General features: G+C 36.0%; 1 protein-coding gene across 1 annotated transcript in view; it reads left to right on the top strand.

Moving 5' to 3' along the window:
• Positions 1 to 26,692, top strand: part of LOC147759960 (von Willebrand factor D and EGF domain-containing protein-like) — a 91,636-nt gene that overhangs the window by 35,293 nt on the left and 29,651 nt on the right. The window lies entirely within an intron of this gene.

Raw genomic sequence — 26,692 nt, 5'->3', positions numbered from 1 at the left:
CGTATGTTCCAAGTGCTCAGACATACCGAATACACCAGGAAAACTATTTTAAAGAAGAATATTCGGGAGAAGTCAGAAAAATATTTTGGCATCACGATTCTTGTCTCTATATATATGCATCGAATGCTTGAAAGACGAGCTTTGTACGATGTTTGTGCATGTAGCAAAAAGAAGTACAATCTACTTGTTTTATTATTTTCATCAGTTTTTCACGAAGTTAATGGTTGGGAAACTGAATAATAAATAGATATTTTATTCGTACTTTTTACATCAGACTGAGCTAGTGAAAATGTGCAGATATAGGCCCTATATAGTAGGCCTACCAATAATGAATTAGAAAACCTTTACACTGGTAAATATAAACAAACTTGCAAATGTAGATATGCATCATTATTGCAAATACGTGTCCAGTATTTCATAATCAAAAGTTACGTGCGATCTTAATGTCGAGTCATGCTATGAGCAAAGTAAACATGACCAATGTGTAGAAACGAATTATGAACGAGCCTGTTTTCTAACACGTGGAATGAACCTTAATGTTTACAGGTATTATCTATAATGATAGGCACTACTAAGAGGAAGATGCAGCACATTCTCTTTTCACAAAAGCGAGGTATTTGGCATAAGATAGTATCGCCGCCTCGGTCGGGTTGTTCATTACAAAGATAAGATAAGAGTTTATTTAGCCAATTATAAAAATCGGAAATCATTTTCCATTGGAGCAATATACATAGTAAAATAATAAAATAATACAATAAATAAATAAATTAAGAATTTAGTTTTGAAATCAAATTAAAATGCGTCACTGCACTTGGATAAAAAGCTGTTTAAAAAGCGTTTACTGCCTTTAAAAGTTAAAAGTCTACTGTTGCTTGGTAAAAAAGTAAAAAGAGAAGATGCAGGATGGAAAGAGTCTTTCATGGTGTTGACAATTCTTTTCTCCATCCTGTCCTTAAAAACATCATCCAGCTTGGGGAGATCCTGACCGATAATCCTGCTTGCAGTTTTTACAACGTTTGCTAATTTCTTCCTTTCCTCCCCAGCTGTTCCGCTATACCATATTATAATTCCGTACGCTAGAATGCTTTCAATTACACACCTGTAAAAATTGACTAAAATAGGCACGCTATCAGTAAAAGTTCTCAATGATCTTAAAAAATACAGTCTTTGCCCTGCCTTCTTTACACTCTTTGCGGTGTTATCTTTCCAATTCAATTTACTGTTAAGGTGTATGCCAAGTAGTTTAAATTCCTCTACCCTACTAACTTCAACATTACCAATGGTGAGTGGCACCTTTACATTCTGATTCCTTCTAAAATCCACTATCATTTCTTTGGTTTTAGCTACGTTCAAGATAAGATCATTACTCTCGCACCAGCTTAACACCGACTCAACAGATTCTCTATATGTACTCTCGTCATTATCAGTGACTAGCCCCACAAGCGTACATGTAGTATCATCCGCAAATTTCATGAGAAAAGTCCCGTCGCTTACACTAGTGCAATCATAGGTAAAAAGGGAGTAAAGACAAGTTGAAAGGACGCATCCCTGTGGTGCACCGGTATTTAAGACTGTTATTTTTGAGTTAAAGGAGCCGACTTTAACAGATTGTCTTCTATCTAAAAGAAAGTCTAAAATCCAGTCACAAATAAAAACAGGTAGCTTAAGATGGTTTAAAAGTTTCAAATATAGTTTTTTTTTTTTTTTTTTTTTTTTTTTTTGGCACAATTGTGTTAAAAGCTGAACTGTAGTCAATAAATAAAATCCTTGCATAAGAGTTTTTGTTATCTAAATGTTGTAGTACAGTGTGTAGGCACAAATTAACTGCATCTTCAACATTTCTGTTAGATCGATAAGCGAATTGCAGTGGGTCCAAGGTTTTCGGCACAATTTCTTTAATAAAATTTAAAACCAATTTCTCTAAAATTTTCATGGGCACCGGAGTCAGAGCCACGGGTCTAAGATCGTTTAAGCTGGTAACTCGGTTGGATTTTGGTACCGGGATGATATACGCCGTCTTCCAGAGCAATGGTACTTTGCGGATTTGTAGAGACCAATTGTAGATGACAGTAAAGACGTACGCAAGTTGGTCAGCACAGAGTTTGAGAACACGAGGTGAAATTCCATCTGGTCCAGACGCCTTACGAACATTGAGGCGCATAAATTGCCGTTTTACTTGCCAGGGGTGAAAGGAGAATTTGTCATTGTTTAAATATGTAAAATGCCATTTACCACTTTGCACTACTTGAAAAAGTTCTGAATGAAGTATATACGGGCAGTTTATAAAATGTGTTTTCCGTCCTTTTTAACTCCAGTGTAGCAATTTTGGTGTTTTCTTTTTTAAAATTGCGTTGGTTTATCCTTGACATGGCGTCATGTTTCAATGTGCAAATTGTGACTGCTGATTTAACATCTGGTTACTGTTTGACGTTTTTCTTTATCTTGAATTCAATTATTGCGTTTTTCTTTCTCAAAATGAGCTAAAAAGGTTTTCTTATGATACCTTACTGTGCCAGAGTTGTATGCTACTGTCTCTGGGTTGTTAAAACACCAATTTTTTCATGAACTAACTGAATATAGCACGGGCCATAACCCAGTTACATGCTGGACTAGGCCAGATTTTTGCATTGTTAAAACCATTTTGAGCATGTTTGTTGGTCAAGTAATTTACAGGTGGGCTGCCAGTTTGTTTGTAATTTTAATTGAAGAATTGTGGATGTTATAGATCAAAGTATGTCATATGTCAAATGTTATATACCTGTAATATGTCATATTAAACTTACAGGTCTGGCAAATGGAATTTAGTTTTAAAATATCTGGGCCCGGTGTCATGTACCAGAAGGTCCCCCATGACAGAAAGTCCGGGACCCGTTATTTCAGAAACCAGGGGTCCGTAGGTTTCTGGTTTCTGAAATAACGGGTTCCGGACCCTGTATCATGGGTATTGGATATAATATACAGGGTCCCCCGGACCCTGCATTTAACCGAACCCTACGTCGCATGACTGCTATCACTAAACGCAGAGTCCGCCCGTCATACAGAAGAACTGGGTCTAAACATGTCTGTGCACTGAAGCATTGAAAGAATTCATTCAACTTATCGGTTAAAATAGTCCAGAAAATCAACGAATGGCTTGGAAATATTTACGACGGAGAGTGTAGCCTGCGTGTCAGCAGTGCTTGATACCGTAATTCTCAATGCCGATACACCAAATGAGTAATTTGGACTATCGGTGATATAATTACAGACTGATTTTTTCGTGTCAGTTGAATCAGACCTTTTTGGTCGGGTAGTAATGAACGACTGTTACTTTGTTTGCTCGTCTGCTTTCTGAGCCCCATTTTGACACCTTGATGTGCACGAACAACCTAGCACGGACTACATATGCGTTCTAGCACTCCTATATTGACGATTTTTATACTTACTGACAGTATTGGCTAGTATCGTGCAGATGTCAGAATCGTCAGTAGGAGTGCATGCACTTTGTGCTGCGCACGCACGTCTCTTATCTTTTTATTTTCTACTTTTTTTTAATTAATTTTCTTGATTATTATTATTATTATTATTATTATTATTATTATTATTATTATATTTTTTAGGCATAGAAAAGTATCGTACAAAATATTGTCAATAATATCAGTAATATTAATCATCACATAGCATTTCGTAAACATATATAAACATATACAGTGGGAAATAAACACGATATAACGTTACTGAAACACATTACATAACAAATACCACCGTTCAGTATATTCTACATGTTTTCCATTACTTATATACATGTATGTATATATGCCAGATTTTGGTCCAAGGCGCCTTGAGTCTCATGGTTCCACCTGCACCATAGCTGCTAAGAAATGTGTACTTGTAATTCATGTCAAATTCCTGGTTTGTCAGACTGGATGACGTACCTTTATTGGTGCTAATTGTTTATGTAACATCTTGAGGTCTTACTACCATCCATGATTTTGCGTGCTCGCTTTGCTGCTTAGTATACCTTAAAACAAAACATTGATTTTAAATACTTCATTGCATTTTTGTGTAATTAGTTGCACCCACTATCTGTTATGTCAACGCCAGACATAAGAGCACTGAATAGATCATGGTAATCTAATTATTCCTTTTCCTCCTGTGTCATTTTTATCTTTTCCATTTTGAAAAAGGGACTTTTAGCACACGCTTGCAAATCTTGCCTATTTTAGAACTCTTCTGGCCTATTTTAGAACTCCTCTTTCTACAGAGTGAAATGCAGGTTTAATCCATTTAGTGGTCATACTAGCGAGCAAGTGTAAATTTGCTGGGCATCAACATTTTCTGACAAATTTATGTCTATGTCACAGGCAAGATTGAAATCCAGACGAGATTCAAATCCAGATTCTGGGTTGTGCGTGTTCTCTGCATTTTATGATCCACGAGTAAGAGGCAGAGAAGTAAAAGTAATATCAGCGGCATGCGAACCCGTAGAAAAATACATACCATGGTATTGTCGACTTTGGTTTGAGGCTGAACACAAATACTATAATAGAACTGTCAGAGGGAACATATTGACTGATGTCCGTCGAGGAGTGCTTGAATATATCCATAGGGTTGACAGAAATGGGAGGTATTTTAGAGATGTACATGTATAATATACATTTGTGATGATATATATATATATATATATATATATGGCTATATTTGGGATGTGATATATGTAGCTGTGACCTGGATATGAATCTCGCCTGGATTTCAATCTTGCCTGTGACATCTACATCTGTTGTTTCACGAGCTAACACTACAGCACTTCTATAATACTAATCGCTCATAGTGTCATTCATTTAATGCTGACCTCTCTACATTCAAATACAGCTCACTTCAGGCGAGGTTAATCTACTCAATGTTTGCGAACTACTCCCCATGAAGTCAACTTTTGAAAACGCCAACGAAGAATAAAAATTTACTACCATCAGGTACTGCAATCAGTATGCTCGCTTTGAATCCGAATAAGGTAATACGTGAAAGCTTTTCCACGCGTAGGGGAGTGATGGCAAGCAGTTTAATCAAAAAGGTGCTGCGCTTTCTTTTTCTTTAAGTGATCCTTAATTTTTATTTTCTCAACTGTATGCCTTGGGGTTAAGGAGTTAATAGGAGTTTCAGGGAAACTCCATTTTAAGCTATATAAGCGTCTAAATCGGTAAGAGTCCCTTTAACAACGTTAATTTCCACATAAAAACCATGGCCTGCATATTTCACTGGTTTATCTATGCTATATCGTTTGTGTAAGTCTAGTTCAGTCTGCCTGTTTGGAAAGGACTCACAACTAACTTTTTTGTAAATTCTGAAAGCTTGTATGAACTCCCCAATAATCAATAGTCTTTTGAGGCGATGCTCTTGCTTCGTGGATCTTTTTTGCAGGAGTAAAATAGGGATTAAATAATCTTGCAAGATTGATATCCTTACCTTGTACAATGTCTCTGCTTAAGGTTGGTGTGAACGGCAAGGAATCGAAATCTTCCCCATAACGAGTTTGATTTCCGGATATGGATGGTTCTCAAGGTTCAGAAGCTGCTTACATTACCTCTCCAATATCACTCCCAATATATTATTCTCATTTCATCGCCGCGATCCGTTGCTTCTGTTGAATCCGTTTGAACAATATGATCAAATCGCGTATTTTTCGCAGATATGGAGAATGAAACGTTTGCCTTTTAATTTTTTTCTTGTAGCGTTTTAACAGACCAATTTTCTGGACTTCATATATTGATCTTATGTTTGTGTGGAACTGGTTTAAGTAGTTTAAAGAGCAGTACTTTTTTCCAGACACGGTCGAAGACCTTACTAAAAGTCGCAAAACATGTAGTCAACCGTTTTCTAGACCTTGAGAACTTGCAGTCACTCTCAGACCTATTTATATTTCTGATTGCTTTTTTGCTCTTTTGTCTGTTTTTAATGTCAAAATATATGTTTGAAGGATGTGTAACATACGCCAGTGCACGTGCTATTGGTAAATTATCATCTAATGGCATAATCGTACATTTCCTTACCTAAATGCATTTTTTTTTATTTTGCTGTAAGCTCGGTATCCTGAAATGCTTAAAGATCCACAAGTTTCTGAAATAAAGGTGGACGCTAAGGAAATATTAATTAACTGCGAGATATCCTTTAATGACACAACCGACCCAGAGTCTGCAGTGTTCTTCGTACAGTTTATGTTGGATGGTGTCGTCACACAGAATGCAACGACCGATCATACCACTAAGTTTAAAGCTAAATTTGATATCTGGACTCTCCGAAACAACCTTGGAAAACATGTAAGTTTGCTGGAAAAAACTCATATCAAGACACAAAATGAACACAAAAAATGCCAAACCATGTCTACCGCTACAAAAGCAGCCAATATCATATGTGTACACAAGCTAATATAAAGCACATGTCACATGCCAGATCCCAGTCTAATCCACTTCCTACGTCCTACGTCCCTATTAGGATGTCGCCCAGACCACATCCCAGCTGGGTCTTTGTATTGTTAAAGACAGTCTCAGCGCGTTAAACCCTTAAAATAGCACGAAAATGAATTTTCCTGGAAAACTCACCAATTTCCCCATAATGACCAAGGTATATCCTATCCAAAACCGTTCAGAAAATGAAGCTACCTAATACCGTTTTTAAGTTCCATTAAATAATAAAAGACGACTCGTCTTAAATACTCAGCTACCACCTCACAGTACGGCTTCAGAACGCGCAAGTTCTCGCTAAGTCTCGCGGTTTACTATGAATGAAGTACTACGGCTGAGACCCGGATGTTACTATTTGGCGCCAAAACAGCAAACATGGCTCAGACGCGCGTCAAGTCTGAACAGGAGAGCGACAAAAGGGGGCGAAAGAAAATAGCCACTCCAGTTCGAAAGATACGAAAGAAAATTAGAGACAGACGAAGAAGCACTCAGACTGTGTATGTTGGGAGGGAGGTGGGGCGGTGGAGGACACCTAAAGCTGAGTTAGGACTCACATACGAGGCAATGGCGAAACTACTCCTCGACACGTGAGTATGCGCTTCACAGGTCTCAAGTGTGTCTGATTATCATATTATCCTGTTCACAATAAATGACAATATTTGTGCTCATACAAAGTTGGTTACGTGTATAAGAGCGTTTTGGGCTTTACGTTTTCTGTTTTTGATCGGTACATGTACCGAAAAGATGGACAGGCGACACTTACATGTCTGACAAGTTTCGCTGTGTAGTCGTGACGTCTATCTCATGCTGACTGAAGCCTGCTGTGATTGGTCGTAAGCGTGGGAAAATCGAGGTCGTGACCTTGAGCCGGAAGTTCTTCTGGCTGTGCTCCGAAATCATGATAAATAGTTTTCGTTTTCTAATTCTTTATTCTAGTTGTCTTAACAGGACTTTTGTGACCCAGACTTATTCATATAATAATAAACAATCTCCCAAAACACAAATCTGATCAAAGTTTTACATAGAACCTGCTTCTATACATTAATCTAACCCACTGAGTTGTCCTTTAAAATCATAATAAGCATGTAAATTGTAAGTAATTTAAGGGCGAGCTGCCAGTTTGTTTGTATGAGATTTGTAATTTAATAGGGGATGTCATAGATCAAGACATATATAATGACACTTACAGGTGTGGAAAGTGAAAAGAAGTTGCATTCATTATATGTGGTTTGTAAAATGTATTCGTGGATGATACTTTTAAAGGTAATAACTGGCATAACACTAAGTAAAGGATGTTAAATACGAAGCTAGCCGCCTTTGTTTTTGTGTTATCCTTTGATCTGTGACATCCCCTATTTAATTATACATATCATACAAACAAACTGCCAGCTTACCTGTAAATTACTTGGTCAATTACAATGCTTATTATCCTGTTTACAATGCAACGACCCAACTGGGATGTGGTCTGGGCGACGCCCTAATTAGGACGTGGTCTGGGCCAATTAGGAAATGGACTAGATTTGGATATGGCCCGTGACATATCCATATTAACAATCATTACCTGATGTGGGTGCAGATGAACTTGTATTGTGGCCCGATCGTCTTTTTGTTTTTTTTCCAGATTTCATGCCGCGCAAAGGGCTGGTGGAGGGAATACAAAGCCTCTGGGATGCATAATTTTCGGCACAGCTCAAACAGTGTCTTCGCAGGAGTAAAGGTGACAAACGTATCAATAATCAATAAACTAAAGTAAAACTGTCTAAAATGAGTACCTCAATGCTTTACATTTTTATTTTAATCACTGTTTTTATTTGCCTGTCTGCCAATTTTCAAAGGGAGAAAATTGACACTGTGAGGCCAACAAATAGTTTAGATTATTGGTGCAAAAATTGCTCAAAAGGTGGGAAAAGCATGAAACTTTGCACAAATGTTCTTTGAACTATTGTGATCATTTTCAAGAGTAGTGCCCAAAATTCCAAAGTGTTGCTTAGCAACCGTTGCCAAGGAAGTGATTTACCTTGGTAACGAGCTAATTGGACCTTTCTTGTTCAGTTTAAAATAATTAGAAATGCTTTTAATAATGTTTCTAGCCATCAGAACTATCAATATACTACTTTAAGCCATTAAAAGCCCAAGTAAAACATTGAAACAGTTGCTAGGCAGCATATTACCCTAGCAACAAGTATTTAATAATATATATACAGATATCTCATTTTACATTTTCACCAGTTCCTCTCCATCTTTTTGCTCCCATTCTACATATACTTACATGTTTCTTAATTATTAAGATAGGTACATAAATAGTGTATGCTTGCAAAAACTCAAAGATAAAAATCTCAGGAGATCTATCAATAAAAACACACCTTTGTGGGGCAAATGATGCACGTCCAAACATTTTTTACATGTGGGCAATCACAAAAAACGTAGAGAATATTTTCCCTAGCAGTATTGCAAAATTCACAAATTCATAAGATAAGCATAAGTATTGAATATTCTATGATTTATTCTAAATTGGAGCGACTTAAGTTTCGTGTAATCTGTTTCTTAAATGTTAGTTCCGAATTATCAGTACTCAAGTTTTTTATATTTGTCTGCCATTCGCCTACACCTTTATCTGGTGATATTTTTTGTGAAAAATATCTGGATGGTTTGGTCACTTGTCTAATAGAGTCAATTATTTCTTGGAATGCTATGTGTAATTTCCTTCCATGGGAAGAGATAGCCATTTAGATGCTTAGCTCTTTTAGATACTGAATTAGCCAAAAAAGTTAGTGTTAAGGTTGATTTTTTGTTGAGTTCCTCTAGAGAGAGGGGATTTCAAATGTCATTTATAATATCATTGATGTAAAATAAACCATTTAACACCATCTTTTATGGAAAATTATTTTTCATTTCTTTCAATTTTTGAGTTTTGACATAATGGTTGTGATAGGATTTCATCTGGGTTAAATTGGGATTTTCCTGAATAATTTTCACTCAAAGAACCAACGATCTTTGCCAAAATGGATTAGATGTTGCTTTTAGTATTTTAATCCACCTTTTGTTACTACCGATTCCTGACATTTCACCGAGAAAAACACTTTCCACTTACTCTTATTTTCTTCAAGTCTTTTAAGCCATGTAAATATTAGGGCCGTGGTAAAAAAATATTTGCGGTACCATTTTTATAATCAGACACCATCCTTGCTCATTTAATTTTGTGTCTTTTCCCATTCCTGATAAAGTTTAATATTATATGCATATTTTTTAGTATTGAGGGAGGGGGGTGGCAGGAAAGTTTATATATGCACTAAGATGAGAAATACTAAATGTTTAACCACTGTTGACTTTCCTATTATTGAAAGGTTTCTGTCTAAGATGTTTTTCATTTTTTTCAATATTTTCTAAAAAGTTTTTTTCACATTGTTTTTTGTCAGTTTCTATTCTCTACCAAGTTACTTAAATACACCTTCATTGTTTTATTTTAATTCTTTGTGTTAATTAATGAAGTTCAAACGTTTCTGTTCACACCCAAAGGCCGTTAGATGCCATAGCTTAGTTCCACCAAGGCTGCTCTACAACAATATAAAAGAAGAGTAGTCTTGCGAGATGAACATATCTGAATCAGCACTAGGGTGCCATGCTATCAGATATCATGTGCTCACTCTGGTTGAACTTGTGCGGAACAACGGACACTTGTGGACACATTTGCCAGAAGCCAGAGTTGCTGCTGTGCATTTAGGAGCAGATGTAGAGGCTGACAATGTACCTCAAAGGGCAAAATGCACTGTATATTACACATGGAAGAGAGATTTTAACGGCTTAACAATTGCAAAGTTTTATAAAGAGTCGTAAGGTGATAAAACATGGAAATCACTGGTAACTAACTTTGAACATGCTGCTTTAAGTATCTGCAGCGGCAATGTTTTTGACTGGATGTGTGTAAACGCCAAACAATTGTTTCAACTTACTCGATTTAAAGTAAGAATTTCTTGCTCAAAAGTGTAGTGCCTAGCTAGTATTATAGATTTGCCTTTCATAATAGACTAACACAACTTTAAATCATTGTTGCTAGGGCAATATGCTGCCTAGCAACTGTGGCTAAAGTTAATTTGGGTTTTAATTACCTTAAAATAGTCTGTTGATAGTTCTGATGCCCTGAAACATTATTATTAGCATTTCTAAATTATTTAAACTGGACAAGAAAGGTCCAATTAGCTTGTTTCTAATGGGATTCACTTCCATAGCAACGGTTGCTAAGCAACACTTTGAAATTTTGGGCACTACCCTTGAAAATGATCAGATAGTCAATAGAACATTTGTGCCAAGTTTCATGCTTTTTCCACATTCTGAGCAATTTGGCCAGTAAATAGCACCAATCATCCAGACTAAAATGTTTTGCTCAGAAACCTTAAACATTTAAATTTCAACGGTCGGGGGAATTACATGTTTGCTGTATGTTGTATGCTACATGAATACATTCATCAATGGTTGTGGTTAGGTCAGCAGTAGTGCTGTTAGATATAGGTATTTTAGGTAGATATGCTGGTATAATTGTTTCCTAAAGTAAACAGATTTCTTAACAATTATAGGTCGTGGACTATGAAAGCCAGATGGAAGTCAGCACCATTCTCTTAGATAGACGAAATCAATCAAACATCAAAGTACAGCTGGAGTCAACTCTCCCAATAATAAGTTCTAGTCACATGGATAATACCCAAGTTCAGTTTCTTTATGAAATAAATGATGAAGGTGTAGGAACAAGCGACTGTTCCGCCACTTTCTTTACAAATGATACAGCAGTGCAATTACCAATAAGATCTAAAAGTCTTAATATAAGCACTGTGTTTATTGGAAAAAATTGGAAAGGGAATTGGCCATTTCGATACTTAACATTCCATATGCTGTCTTATAAACACCCTATATTTCCACACAGAAGCATAAGCATCTGGGACGGCTACATGATACCCAAAATCCCGGTAGGTGGTAGGTCATTTTTTTCACATAATTGCAATATTGAATGATAACACGATGCTGATTAATGTGATTTATACATGCATGTGCTTCATTTACTACCCTTTCCTTCATTTGTGTTTGACAAGATTAATGTTTGACAGGCATCTTTAAGGTGCACAGAATCGTATCTCTGTACAGAGACCAATAATTGGTTTTATTTTCTTTCACTTTGTTTGAATATGATTTCGACGTTTTTCACACGTGGGCGTTCGTTTTAATTTCAAGCTAAACGTACTATTTGGTTTTACAGATTCGCATACAGGAAGATTTTATAAGGCAGTGTTCGTCAAACAATGACCCTCACATTTACACATTCGATGGGCTGTGAGTAGATATTATACATATTATACAAGCAGATAACACTGGAAATGTCAGCTTTATGTAAAGTGCATTCGTTTTTTATATAAATGTCTATTTGTACTTATATATTAAAGGGATAATAACTCTTCGTTTCGGCCAAAAAATTAATTTTCATGGAGTAAACAGCAATTTTCCCATACTTACCATTGGTTAATGAATCAATTTTTACATTCATAGTTAGTCCCTGGTGTTTTTCTAAAAAGAGATTTTAACAGAGTATAGCCATCAATGGAGGTCACGTGGTCTAAATACAAGCTCAGATATCAGAATAATAGCTATAACTGTCGTTTTTGTGGTAAAACAGAACATATTTTATTTCTATGAGTTATTGTACCACCAGCGTAGGCGCTGGCGGTACACGTCATGGTGTTAGTCCCACCCGGATCGTTCCGCCGCCATGTTACCGTTACCGCTTCTCCTCCTAGGCGGTAAGGGCAACCGACCGAAAGTCATATGTGGAGATTTCAAATATGCCCTTGGGTTTGACCTTTGACCTTTATTTCAAGGTCAAACGGGCCAAATTTTTTTACGAAAAAAATTATTTGCGGTGATATTCAGAAACTAAACAGACTTAACCAATAATATAATTGGTAAGTGTTACCCTTCAGGTCATCATTCATCTCCGTAAATTTTGGGTCAATCGGTGCATTTTCACGGGAGTAGCGGCCATAAGATACCGAAACTGAAAATTGTCTCTAATTCGGGAGACGTTAATGCTAGAGACCTATTTTTTTTGCATTTTGTAGAGCATGTCAAGCCCAACACTGAAAATGGTCTCCGTTTTTCTTTATGTCCAAACGGATTACGAGTTATGCTGTATCAAAAGATACATCGTGGTGGTGAAAGCAAAATGTGCAATACGGTAACGTGTAATAAATTTTGAACCCCGGGGAAATAAAACATAAGGCTTGGTGAGGCAGACAACTTCTAGTCAAAAATGGCATCATTACATGAAATTTGAACATCTGGAACTTCTGAGCACCTCCAATTTCAAGAATTTCAACCAAAATGACCTTTTCTTTATTTCAATTATTTTTTTTGTACGAAATTTTATGGCACATTATTGTAACTCCAAAATTATAACATTTAATCTCTTAAGTCCCTTATATCTCCAAAACTGACAAAGAAATGCCCATAGTTACTATTGAACTTGAATAGGAAGTAATATATTGGCAATCTTACTGTGACATTAAAATTGAAACTGACCTACTTTTCACCATAAACTGAACTTTGCAACATTTAAAGGTACATACGAACCGAGCATTGGTGGAGCGTGGATTCCCAGTAACACATGTAAACCACTTCTACTAGATTCTTATAGGACTCAAATAAATTCGACATGCCAAGGGATAAACTGAATAGATCACTCATTCAGCCATAAAAGACCTTTAGACTGCTCCTTTCTTTAAATTTATGGTTGTAAATTTAACCTACTTTCGTGACCTACTTTCCTGCCCCATTGACATACAGCTTAGAATGCCAGCAGAAAAATCCGTTCAAACATCATTTTCGGGTAAAATTAAACAATGCCTTTTGGTAATTCTCTTAGTTATACTACTTGAAACTATATGCTGGCATTTGGTTGGTTTTTGTGACAAAAAATTGACTTTGTATGCATCTTTAAGTCCCTCATATCTCCAAAATTGACAAAGAAATGCCCATAGTTACTGTAAAGGACTATATATCTATATAAAATGTGCTCTAGGGTTTTGTCAGTTATTTAAGCATTTTTTTATCTTATTTTATTTTACAGATTTGAACCATACACACATAAGTATCGTCACACAAGTTTGTGTAAAGAGACAATAAATCAACCGTATGAGTACAAATACAGTCTTCTCTTTTGCATGAAGTGTCACCCGTCACAGTTACTATTGAACTTGAATAGGACGTCATAAACTGGCAATATAACTGTGACCTTAAAATTGACCTTTGACCTACTTTTCGCCATGAACTGCAACATTTAAGGACGTTCTCATACATAAGCTTTTTTTGCGATCTGCGCAGATTCCGCGCATGAGTAGTTTTTTGCGATAGCGGCTATTTATGAAAATATAACATGCAATAAAATACGTAATTCATTCTTTTAAGAAATCTGTATAAAATATTTGATGTTATTTTGGTCGAAGCACTACGAATATGTCAACAATGCGTTGCGTATCAGTGAACGTTTGGTCTTTTACGACGTAAAGTACCTACTTGCGACTTTTTTTACAAATACCGCAATGTACGAAATTACGCGAAGAAGGAATTGAAAAGAGCGTTTTAGTAAGGCTTGACATGATCTTATCTCACAGAAAACATTCACAAGGGCTTGCATTTTGACCGCAAAGTGTATTGCTAAGATTTGTCATATGGTTACGATGTGTGTAGAAAGACATTGTCTACTTCAGCATTTTTTTCCAATCACCCATGCAGGTTGCGGTGATTTGTATGCTGAAAACAAGTCTCTTTTCTCTCACAATTAGTTAAAATAATTAGACTCATGACGTTATTTTTCATTTTTATTATTTATTATTATTATTATTTTAAGTATGTTATTGATCAATATTACCTGTAAACAGTGCGATTTTTACCTCTCCTGGAAAGATGCAATACATGTAGGTGTGCACCCACCCTGCGTGTTGCGTTGTCATTCTTGTAATGGTTTTGTTAAAGTGCAAATGGACAAAACCATAAAACACAACAGAGGACCAAGGGTTTTTTATGCAAATACATGAAATACTTTTTTTATGCTGGGAAAATAAACAGTATATTTTAGAAGATAAATTATACTTCATTCCAGTTTTATCCAAATTTACCTATCATTAACAATTTAGTTTGTAAATAACTTTACAGAAATTATTCAGCCCATAATGTATTAAAATATTGTCTTGAGTCAAAAAATTTAGTTGATGTATGCAATAATAAAGAGCAGAAAATCTTTTGATCTCATAATCCTGGACCGCGCGATAAGACTAGTAGCACCAAGCCTTTTTTTCGGTGTTTTTAATATTGATATGATTAAAATTTAAAAAAAATGATATTGAAACATAATGAATTATCACAAAAAAATTCACGGCACACATTTTTCAAAAATGGCCCAGCCAGATATTGACCCAGGAAGATCCCTGTTATTTGATTTTTCATTTCATCCCATTCAATTTACTAAATCCATTGTCCAACCTTTAGCAAATTCTATATAATACCTAGTTTATAAAAATAATTTCTTCATGTTTAGGGGGGAAATCAAGATGCCGTGGTTAATATATCAGCATTTGCACATGTCATTTCAAAGAGGCCTAGATGGTCTTTATTGTCTTCTATGTGAAATCAATCTAAACACAAAAAAGAGGAACAAAATGTATAAAGTAATAAGAATAATGCATGTAGGATGTCTTTAATGCCTAAATTTTTAATAAGTATGTATATTTATTATTGATATTTATTTGATTTCATGTTGTAAATATAATATGAAATCGAAATAAACTGATAACCAAAAAATGTCTTTAGATGAATATTCTGACTTTTGCCACCTAGTTTCCAAAGTCAAGAAATATGGCTACATGTAACGTACCAGTAGTAAGAAATTGATACATTGTTTAAACAATGTATATTGAAATATACAAAGCAAACAATCTATCCAGCTATCTCAATGTTAAAAATGTATAAACCAGTAAGAAAAAAGGAATAGGAAGATAAAAGTCACAAGGCGGCATTCCATGAACCATACTGAAATCCAACTGATACTTTCAACATTTGAATATCTATTTATTATGAATGGGAGAAACAAACTTTATGAAATTTGATTAGCTGATGCAGAGAAGTATAAATATAATTTACATGTTCAAGCAGCCCTGGCTCAAAAACAAGCATGGTGTGGTACATATTTTTTTGTAAATTTTCTTGATGTCTACCAAGATCTATAACATATTCACATAAAATTAAAATCGCTAGGGCAGAATTTTTATTTTTGCATTTTTTCAGCAAAATTAAGGGCATTTTGGCAAAATCCCCATATAACGCAATGTAATAAACGTAGCGTTTTACGGGACGCCACCTCTCGAAAACGAGCTGGAATACCCCCAATTTTTTTCTCATTTTTTTACTCGTATGGTAAGAAGATTTTGTCTTACAATTTTAATCAAAATCGTTTGGCACAAATATGAAATCTGACATGAGAGAGCCTCCTTAAAGACGCATACAAAGTCAATTTTTTGTCACAAAAACCAACCAAATGCCAGCATTTCAAGTAGTATAACTAAGAGAATTACCAAAAGGCATTGTTTAATTTTACCCGAAAATGATGTTTGAACGGATTTTTCTGCTGGCATTCTAAGCTGTATGTCAATGGGACAGGAAAGTAGGTCACGAATGTAGGTTAAGTTTACAACCATAAATTTTAAGAAAGGAGTAGTATAAAGGTCTTTTATGGCTGATCGAGTGATCTATTCAGTTTATCCCTTGGCATGTCGAATTTATTTGAGTCATATAAGAATCTAGTAGAAGTGGTTTACATGTGTTACTGGGAATCCACGCTCCAATGATGCTCGGTTCGTATGTACCTTTAAGTCCCCTATATCTCCAAAACTGACAAAGAAATGTCCATAGTTACTATTAAACTTGAATAGGAAGTCATATATTGGCAATCTAACTGTGACCTTAAAATTGACCTTTGACCTACTTTTCACCATAAACTGAACTTTTCAACTTTTTAAATGCTTATGCTTTCAAAACTGGCAAAGATACGCCCATAGTAACTATTGAATTTGAATGAGAAGTCATTAGGGGCAATTTAACTGACCCTAAAATTGACATTTGACCTAATTTTTACCATGAACTGAATTTTGCAAAATTCCATTCCTTTTTATCTCCAGAACTGGCAGAGATAGGTCCATATTTACCATTGAACTTGAATAGGAAGTCATATATTGGCAATCTAAGGGTGACCTTAAAATTGACCTTTGACCTTCTTTTTATCATGAACTGAACTAATTTCTGCTAATTTCTTTCCCTTTTCTGATCTTTATATCTCCAAAACTGGCAAAGATATGCCCATAGTTACTATAAAACTTGAATAGGAAGTCATAGTCTGGCAATCTTACTGTGACCCCAAATTGACGTTTGACCTAATTTTCACCATAAACTGAAGCAAATTTTAGTGCTTATAAATATCTCTACAATTGGCAGAGATACACCCAAAGTTGCTATTAAACTTGAATGAAAGCCATATAATGGCAATCTTACTGTGATCTTGAAATTGACCTTTGACCTTTTTTATGATGGACTGTACTTTGCATGTTTTCTGGCCTTTAAATCTCCAAAATTGACAAAGAAATGCCTATGGTTACTATTGAACTTGAATAGAAATTCATATACTGTGATATTGAAATTGACCTTTGACCCACTTTTTCTCCATGAACTGAGCTTTGCATATTTTTTGCCGCTCATATCTTCAAAACTAGCAGATGTTTCCAGTGTTGCCCCTAGGTTTTCCCTTTTGTTAGCATATATGCAACAGTGACAACACATTTCAAGGAAAGCCAATAGAGAAACACAGGAGTGATCAATGTTAGGAAAATGCAGGTCAATTAAAAAATCTGCTTGATTGTACCATTTTTAGCTTTTTTTTTTTGCACATTTTAACTTTAATAAGAACTTTTGTTGATTGCATTTTATCAAGGAGTTATAACAGAAGGAGATTACACGCAAGCCTCTCTATTGTCCGATGTCTGTTACGGTGGGCGGAGCTAGCTACGGGGGGGGGCTCCTGTCTCAAGGTTTCGTCTGCGTCGCTCTCCCCAGCTTGGAGATTAATTTCATATGCGTCATTTCGCGTTAGAGTTCGAGATCAGTAGTGTCAAAGGGCGCTGTATGCTGACGATTTTTTTCACAGGTAATTATTTGGACGATGTGTTAGAAGGGAACGATATCATAGAAAGCGATTATAAGGTGGTGACTGAGGATGGTCGCCATGAGTGTTTTTGAGTCGGTGATAGATGGCTTTTTTTTTTTTTTTTTTTTTTGCACAACCCAGTGAAAAATCACCAAGGATAAGTCAAAAGAAAACGTCCCAACTGTGGTTTGTGAAAATGACATTCAAGTGAACGTCTGTCCTCACTGCCAAAGGACATAATATTAATACATAAACTCCTGCCCTTAGGTCCCATAGACATCTACATTGTGACAGTGCCTAAGCTTTGTGACTGGTTTTAAATTTCTTAAAGTATTATTCTCTCACTCGGTATAATTTTAATATTATAATGCATGAAAGTAAAATTTTAATAAAAGGCTGAGGCAATGGCACGACATGTCAGTTTACTGAATACTCGTTATAAATTTCTTTATCTTGGAAATCTCTCTTTTTTCAGGATTATATTGACGCATACTGACACTGTTCATATTTGTAGGTAAACAAGTGCACAATGCTACATATTAAGAATAATTTTTATTCATTCATAAATATATTTATGTACAAAATAAATCAGGAATTTTAGGATTAACAGAGCTCTTTAAAGTGAAACAAATAAAGATGAGAATATAGAATTTCCAACTATTATTTAGTATATTAACTTAAAATATCTTTTAAGTCAACTCTATACTCGTGCATGATGGTAGCATCTGTGAGTAAAACCATTTCATTATATCGTAGAAGAACAAAACCAAAAACAAAATTTTACACGTAAGCAGTAATTAATGAAGTCATAAGAATGATTAAGTTGCTACAGTTTTCCAGTTTTATGCAGTCTATGTTGGCTTTTGTTTTAACCGTGCAAATAGAAATATTCTTTTTTTATCTGACTTGCTTACACCAGTCTCACAGGCCAGCAAGATCTGAGAATCTAATGGGCCGAATGAAAAAAATCCTAGAAGATAAATGGGCTAATTCTTACAAATAGGATCAAAAACATGGGATTTTCGAAAGGTTATTATAGATCAAGCCAACACTTAGTCAGAATATTTATTAAATGAACTGGAGTAAATGTTACAGCTGAAAAAAAATAACTGGGCCAGTAAGTGACTGCTTTAAAAACATTTCACTGAAACCATCCAAATTTTACTGGCAATCAGGTAGACTGTTATACCATGGCACTCAACAATGAATTTTTTTCCACGTGACAGTAACATGACTGAAAATATTTTAAATGTCATGAAGGAGCACTAATAATTTAATGCAATCTCTGTTGGTCAGTCTTATCCAGTTTCTTCTCCAAAAGGGACAACTTAAGTGAGAATTTCTTCAGGGCCTTTTCTTCTGTCTTGCCAATGCCATGCCACTCGGAAAAGAGAAAAACCTGTAGGTTAGAAAAAAAACAATAATAGCATGAACTACTAGTATTCATGTAGACATTATGGAATTACGCAGTGAAGTTAAATATGTTATGACTTGACTGAAATAATGTTCACCACATAAATGAGCAATTTACAACTAAATTTATATAGAACATCAATATTCATGATCACAGTCTAATAACCCCAAGAAATTGTACTTACTACAAGAAATAATTTAAATCCGCCCTGGTTCCTACTATTCTGACAGGACAAAAAGGGGATTTCAGAGAGACTGGTTGCTAAAAGGAAAATGACAAAGGCTGATGTATTTTGAACGAAAAATAATAAAAAGGGTACTGTTATTTGTGAATGTTTAATGCATCGTAGGCATTACGACAAAAGTAACTTACCCCAGACACACTGACCTCCTTTTTTCATTGACATTTTTCGATTTTTTAGAGCCTGACCATAATTCATATATTCAATGCAGCCTTCTCCCATATCTATAATAGAAGAAAAAACTGAGTAGTGTTAAGATATGCATGTCAAATTCGTTATCAATTTTGAGAGAATTTCTGTTTCAACAATGCAAGATGAAATATTTACTTTCAAGTAATGAATAAACCTTAAGAGAGTTCTATTCTTTTGTAACCACCAAGGCAAAGCTTCTTTCATAAAATGAGCTGAAACATCCAAGTTTGCCACCTGACATGCCAAAGTAGTGAAGTATAATTACAGTAGAGAAGCAAGGTCCGCTTAATTATAGAGGTGTCTTACACAATAAGGTGTGTCTTACACACCTTGACTCAAAGGGAGATGTGTAGTGAGATAACAGGTAAAGTAATTGGTGGAGCCTAGGTGTACTTAAAACCTTTAGACTTTAAATTAAGAAGCACCAGGATTCATATGTGTTCTTTTTTCTAAGGTTTAATATGAATCAAAACATATATATGTAAAAAGAAGACTAAATAAGTTAAAAATAACTATACCAAAGACACTGTGAAGTCAAACTTCCTATTAGACCGCCATGATGGAAAATGCTGGGTGGAGGCAAAACTTTTCCAGTCAAAATTGCCGAAGGCTAGGAAAATTCTTCAAAATATATTTTTATTACTTTTAATCAAATCCAGACTATCTCTCACTGCCCTGAGGTATGGCTAAAACCTTTCAGTTGTCATCAGACTTTGTAATTAGGGAGAAAAAAAGTGAAACAGGAACTTCTGGTGATGAATAATAGATAATAGTGCTGCAAGGTCTTGTTTTCTATCCCTGATGTACGAATAGCTTTTTCTACAGTTTCTATAATTCTCTTAACGTATGAAAATATGCAGGTTTTCTGATACAATAAGACTTTGATAAAATCAAAACCAATAATACTTTTAAAGTCGGGAGTCGGGATAAATATCGGCAAGGTGGAGATATGTCCCGCCGGTGCTTCCGCAACAGCAAGACTGAAGGACGCAAGTTACAAAGCAAAACATGTTTAGTCAGGTTAAAGACTTAATTACCGGCCTAACAGCGGCGATAGTGACTCCCGCTGTGAGTGACTTGCGCTGTCTATCGTAATCCCCCTATCATTAACACTGTCGGGGGCACACGCACGTTCGCACGTGCGTGTGCTATTAAAGTGACCGGGGACTAAATAGCTACACGGTAACTGAGCACCTTACTTTAACAACGAAGTTACCACTCCAAAGCCACCCACCATGGTGAGAAGAAAAATGATGACCAACTGTCATGATAAGTCTTTTTAGTTTTAAACACGAAAACGGTAAAGACAAAAATGGTACATTTACCCATAACACTAAAGTAAAAAATTGGTATTCTGAACAAATCAGGTTATTTTTTTAAAGAAATATTGAAGCAGTACCCATGCAATATATACCAAGCCACGACCAAGATGTTCAAGAATCTAAACATCACGCATTTGAAAAGTACAAAAAACGAATAGGCTTTTGGCCGTAACAAGCGTAACACTTTTTGATCTGGACTCGTGAAAATTGTCCCTTGTCGTATTCAAGCTAGACCACATATAAAATCGAAAAAAAACAACAATACTGCTCAAGAAAGTGTATTGCACACATAACAATTAGTTAAATTTTATGACTGGCATGTGACACAAGTATCAAAAAGTAGGAGGAAAATGTCTTTTGGAGTTATTTTTTTTTTCGAAACATAAACAAGATGGCGGCTTAAGCATCTGCTTGTTATTCGGCTACTGAAAGTGCACCTAAGTTTTATTCTTTGCTATTGCCACAAATTACATAACAATTGCAACTGTATAAAGACCAAACTTTCTTCATCTGATACTATATTTATAGGCACTTGTTATGAGTGGGAAATATTTTTCGTGCAATATTTATTTTCCACACACCACCTCACGAGATCAACGTGTAGCTGGACACTTACACAGTGAGACCCTACGGCATAAAAGTTGCAATTTATCTTCATATTTCCTGTAGTTATGCATTTAAAAGCACTTACCTGTTTTTTGAAAACCTTTTCCAACGTTATATCCTCTGCACTCTGTAATTCTCTCATTTTAAGAAACTTTTGACTGCGTTTCTGTTTTTGCCCTCTCCAAATGACAGACGAAGGCACTAATTTCTGACAAACGAGATTTAAACGAGAGTAACAGAAAGCGTAACAGAGATAGGAACCCGTTGTTCTCTGGGTTCTATTCATTCCGACCAATGAGAGACCGTAATACGGGATCCGCCCCCACGCGTGTAATCTCCTTCTGTTATAACTCCTTGATTTTATAAAGCTTGTCAAGCACAAGATTGGTGGTGGTGTCCCTTTGAGGGGGGGGGGGGGTCCATATGAATGTGCTTGCTCCAGCTGGTGGTACAATATCCAGAGGCGGTATCGCCTCTCTTAAAATATAATAAACTATTTGATGCCAAAATTGTGAATTAAAGTATGTTAGTAATCTGAATGATGTGTGTCTATTAGGAATGGAATTTAAAATGATTATATACAGAACATGGAAAACTAAAAACGCACAGGTGCTACTCAATTTAATTCCATGATATGTGGTATTGGGTATAGAACAGGTGAAACGGATTATTTAACCATTCATTTTTATATATATTTATATATAGCACTTATGACATTATGGATGTGGGAGAGTTTGTCTTAGCCAGTCTGAAAACGGAAAGTCTGTTGTTTGAGGTAAGATTATGGGAGCATTCACATCGAGGAGAGCCGAGATCTAATAAGGCCGCGGCCTAAATATGGCGGACCTACATGAACGGAAAACCGCTTAATCCTGTAATATTGTCTCTCCGCCTCTAATACGGCTCTCCGCGGGTCTCGGCCTTACTAGACCTCGGCTCTTTTCGTTGTGAATGCTCCCTATGTCCGTTCAATTCACCCATCTTTATTAACTGTGAATAATTAAACGCCTATCTTAACCCACAATAGTCTTTACCAATACTTTGTAATGTCTCACTGGACAGAGGGTGCATTCAAAATAAGTAGAACTGCGGACTACTAGGTCCAACGATTAATTAACTTGAATATGTAGCGCCGTTTGTACAAAAATCATGAAAGGATCATTTGACAAGAAACATTTTTGCAAGGTGCTAACACTTTGAGATGGTCACTTTCATCAATTTGAGAAAAATTGTTTTATGTAAGTCGCTGAGAGAAAATTATTTTCTTCAAAGTTGTTTTATCATTTTGAGATGTCGAGTTTATCGTTTTGAGATACCGACATTCTTTGAGCGAGATGACGTAAAACCAGGGGTCGTCTCATAACAAAAGATGGGGAAAGGAACTAACGCATCCAGGACTGGTTCCCTGTTTAAAGCTGTTAGTGCCTGGCCACAAGGCGGTAGATGTGGATCGAATCGATGAATGCTACTAGGGCAAGGTATTCCTTCTGACAAGTTTCTTGGAATTTGAACTGGAAAAATATTCCGATTATTGATCGGAGCTTGTTCAATTTTGTTCATACAGGGTACATGTATTTGTTGTAGTACCAGTTGGCCGTTGAATACTGGCTACCCACACATTGTGTAAAAGCTATACATCTGGCAATCTTGATGGTCGCGGTAGCTGCACCAACGTGAGTTCTGTCCCAAATGTAAATGCTCCCACCGCCACAAGTTGCTGTGGGAGCGACACCCGCTAAGTTGTAGGCCTCTTCGGCATGTCCGCGAACTCTTATTTGACCACTTTGGGAGTACAGATAAAATTTGACTTCATAAGTGAAAACCACATTTTCAATGTTGTGCCCAGAAACGTTTTAACGTTTTAAGATGGTTCCCAACTCAGTGCAAAATTAGTTGACGATGTTGCGCTGATCACAGATGGTTACTAGAGGTCGCCTGGTATGCCGACCTGCTAACACCAGTCTGGCGTTTACAATGGCATTGAAAACGTTATGGTAACATTTTACCCCTCATTCTGAAGGAAACTGCTAGTCATTTTATTTATAACAGCAAAACCGTAAGTATATTGCATCCTGTTTCCCGTTGGTAAGTCCTGGATGTTTACGTACACTAATCTGGGCCTACCTCCTTAAGCCTGTGCGGAGCGTTCATTGCGACACAATAATCTGTCAGACGATGTTTATCTTTTTTGTGCCATTCTGGCGCATAGCAACAATGTTTTTACGGTTTGCTTCAATCAGTTTACGCATCCGCTTTCTGTATGCAAAATATCAAAATATTGTGTACAGGCGTTGTAGAAATATTGATACTTATTTCTTACTGAACTATGCTCTGCTATGGTCTTACCTAGACCAGCCTAAAGAGTATTTAAAATCCCCAAATATAACGTAATGCAGCAGTTCTTCAGACAAGACAGTCAATTAATTGATTCTGACACACCTGATTACACATTTATTTATTCTAATAATACACACGAAAAACAGTTTTAGAAATAAATACTATATTTTACCAATACACACTTTTGAAACTAAAATAATCCATAGTAATTGTCGTCTGTATATAAAAAAAATATATGCAATAATAACAAATTGTTCTTTTCACATTATTATTACATTAAGCACCATATAGTCTGGCATGTCTTTCATTGACATGTTTTTATCATTATTCATAGAAAGTATTCTTATCTCACTAGAATGCATGTATGTACAAAATATCAACAAATCTTTTCTGATTAAATTTCATAATATCTTTCATCTTTTTTCATGCTTCTAGTTTTCCTTAATAAGGATGCATGGCATAAATTCTGTAGTATATTATCTAAAGTGAAATCCTGTCTTATTATGGAGTGAATACATTGCAGATAAAAATCAAAGATGTGAACATTTAATTTTTTGTAAACCCATTCAATTTGTTCATGAAATTTAGTATTAAAATACCCACGTTAGTGGTGTGGTTTTGACATACTTCTTATTCCATGTTTTTAGATAATTAACTATTAGTATGCCTTCATTGTGACAGGAGAAAAAAACAATTTTTAAACAAACAGTGTCAATGCCCATAACTTGTTTAAAGTCACTCTCTGAATCACTGCTATGAGAACTCTCATCAGTTTCTGCTGGTTGTGCTTTCTTCTCCCATTCAGAAAGAAAGGAAGACAATGTTACCTGTTTATCCTATGCTGCTTTGACACTGCATTGAAGTAAAGTGATGCTTCCAATTCTTCTTTGTGGATGTCCACAAGAAGACATAAAACGTCTGCAACGTATTCAAAATACCTCTGGTCAAGTTTTTTGCCTCACATCTGGTGACGGTCACATTACCCCTTTCTATGTATGCCCATAAATGCAAGAATTATTTTTTCTTAATTTTTAGTATATGCACACGCTGTTTTTACTGCGTAAGATAGATTTCCCGGCTAATTTTAAAAGGGAACTTAAGACTTATCTATTTAAAAAATTATACATGAATTGTTATTTTTACTAACTATCTAATTATTTAAAGTGGGTGATCAAGGGATTTTTTATTTCTACGTTATTTGTTTAAATCAATTTCCCGGTTTTAAAGGTACATATGAACCGAGTAAAACGTGGCAAGACGTAGTACTTGGATTTCAAATGATAAATATTTCCTTGAAATATCCTTTAGAAACAAATAAATAAATAAATTGTATATAGTATTTTCGTTCGAGCTTTTTTTTTGAGGGAGGCATGAATTTTTCAATTAGTTAGAGAATCCCGAAAATACAAACTTGACATCTAATATGGAATATTTCAGTTTCGAAGGTGTGCCTAGGAAAAAATGCGCTCTTTTTTCAAAAACTCCCATCTTATATAAGATATGTGAAGGGAGAAGTGTGACGCTCCCAATTAACTGAATACCAAGTTTGTTGCGCAGATGCATTAGGTAAGTGCAGTGATTTAATTGGGCAGTGCTTCTTTGGGCAGATAAAAGCTTGGCTTTGGCAAAGCATGGTTCTGTCAAAAAAAGTATCCATATGTCGGCAACAACTGCATAGAGGAATTTTAAATTTTGAATGCAAATGGTCGGTTTTGCAGTGTGTAAAATGAGCTATGCAATGCTTTACAAATTTGTTAATCTGTGGCAGAATGGCGCGAAAAAGACAGACAGATAATTGCGCCAAACGAAACGGTCCGCACAGTTTTACAGAGTAATGCCCAGACTGATGTGTCTACACAGAGGCCACACCCAATGCACTGAAATCTTAGCATCGGGGTATATGACCCACTGTCTTTCTGGATATGCTGTTGCAACTAAACAAAAACCACCCAGTCCGTTCGGAATGAGGGGTAAATTGCCACCAAAACGCATTTTAAGGCCCTTAGCCAGCACCAAACTGGCTTTAGCAAGTTAGAATACCAGACAACCTCTGAGGAACACACTGTAAACAGCATAACATCGTTGTATGTTTCTCTAACGAACTGGGAACCTTGACCGTTTCTGGGTTGAACACTGAAACCTCGTGGCTTTCTTAATTGAGGTCAGATTTCACATGTACCGCTCAGATAGTCAAAAGAGATAAACTTGTGAAGATTCTTTTGTCTATAGCTGTTTATATTAGTCTGATCTTACCATCCAATATTTCATCTGCTTGCAGTCAGATTTCATCAGGGAATGAGGTTGTGACAGGTATGACAACCTGTCACCCCCTCTGGTGTGCTATTTGGTCAGATCCCCCCCTTGCCTGCCCCTCCCTTAGGAGTGGTAGGTAGAGGTTGGATAGCTCAGTCCCATCATTCCTGTTCAACTTTGCCCCATGTAAGCGGATGTTAATACCTTCAAGCACTTTCCGGTGTAGATCTCGTGGCTCTCTTTCCAAGATTTTTATGTCCTCTATGGTTGTTGATGTTATACAATGCCCTGTCTGTTCCTGGTGTTGGCTGAGGGAAGATTTTTTATCATGTTTTTTGATCGATTTTTGATGTTCCGCTATTCTTTCTGCTAAGGAACGTCCTGTCCCTCCGATGTATATCTCTCCACACACCTGACACTCACACTGGTATACAACTCCACACTGTTCTCCTGGGTCTAATTTGTCCTTTGGGGACACTAGGATGCCTCTTAATGTCTGTCCTGCCTTATGGTGTAATACTACATTCCTTTTTATGAATGCTCTTTTCAGCTTTTCACTAACCCCTTTCATGTACGGTAATACCGCATATCCTTTGGATTTTTCTTTTTCAGTCCTGTTTCCTAGCCTTTGTTGTTTTTGTCTTCCTTTCTTTTCCCCTT

Source organism: Lingula anatina, chromosome 9 (assembly GCF_051362555.1).
Source record: "Lingula anatina isolate TDL-2025a chromosome 9, LinAna3.0, whole genome shotgun sequence".
In the NCBI taxonomy this organism is placed as follows: domain Eukaryota; kingdom Metazoa; phylum Brachiopoda; class Lingulata; order Lingulida; family Lingulidae; genus Lingula; species Lingula anatina.
Note: the sequence above shows the minus strand (reverse complement) of the source record. Positions and strands in the feature narration are given on the sequence as shown.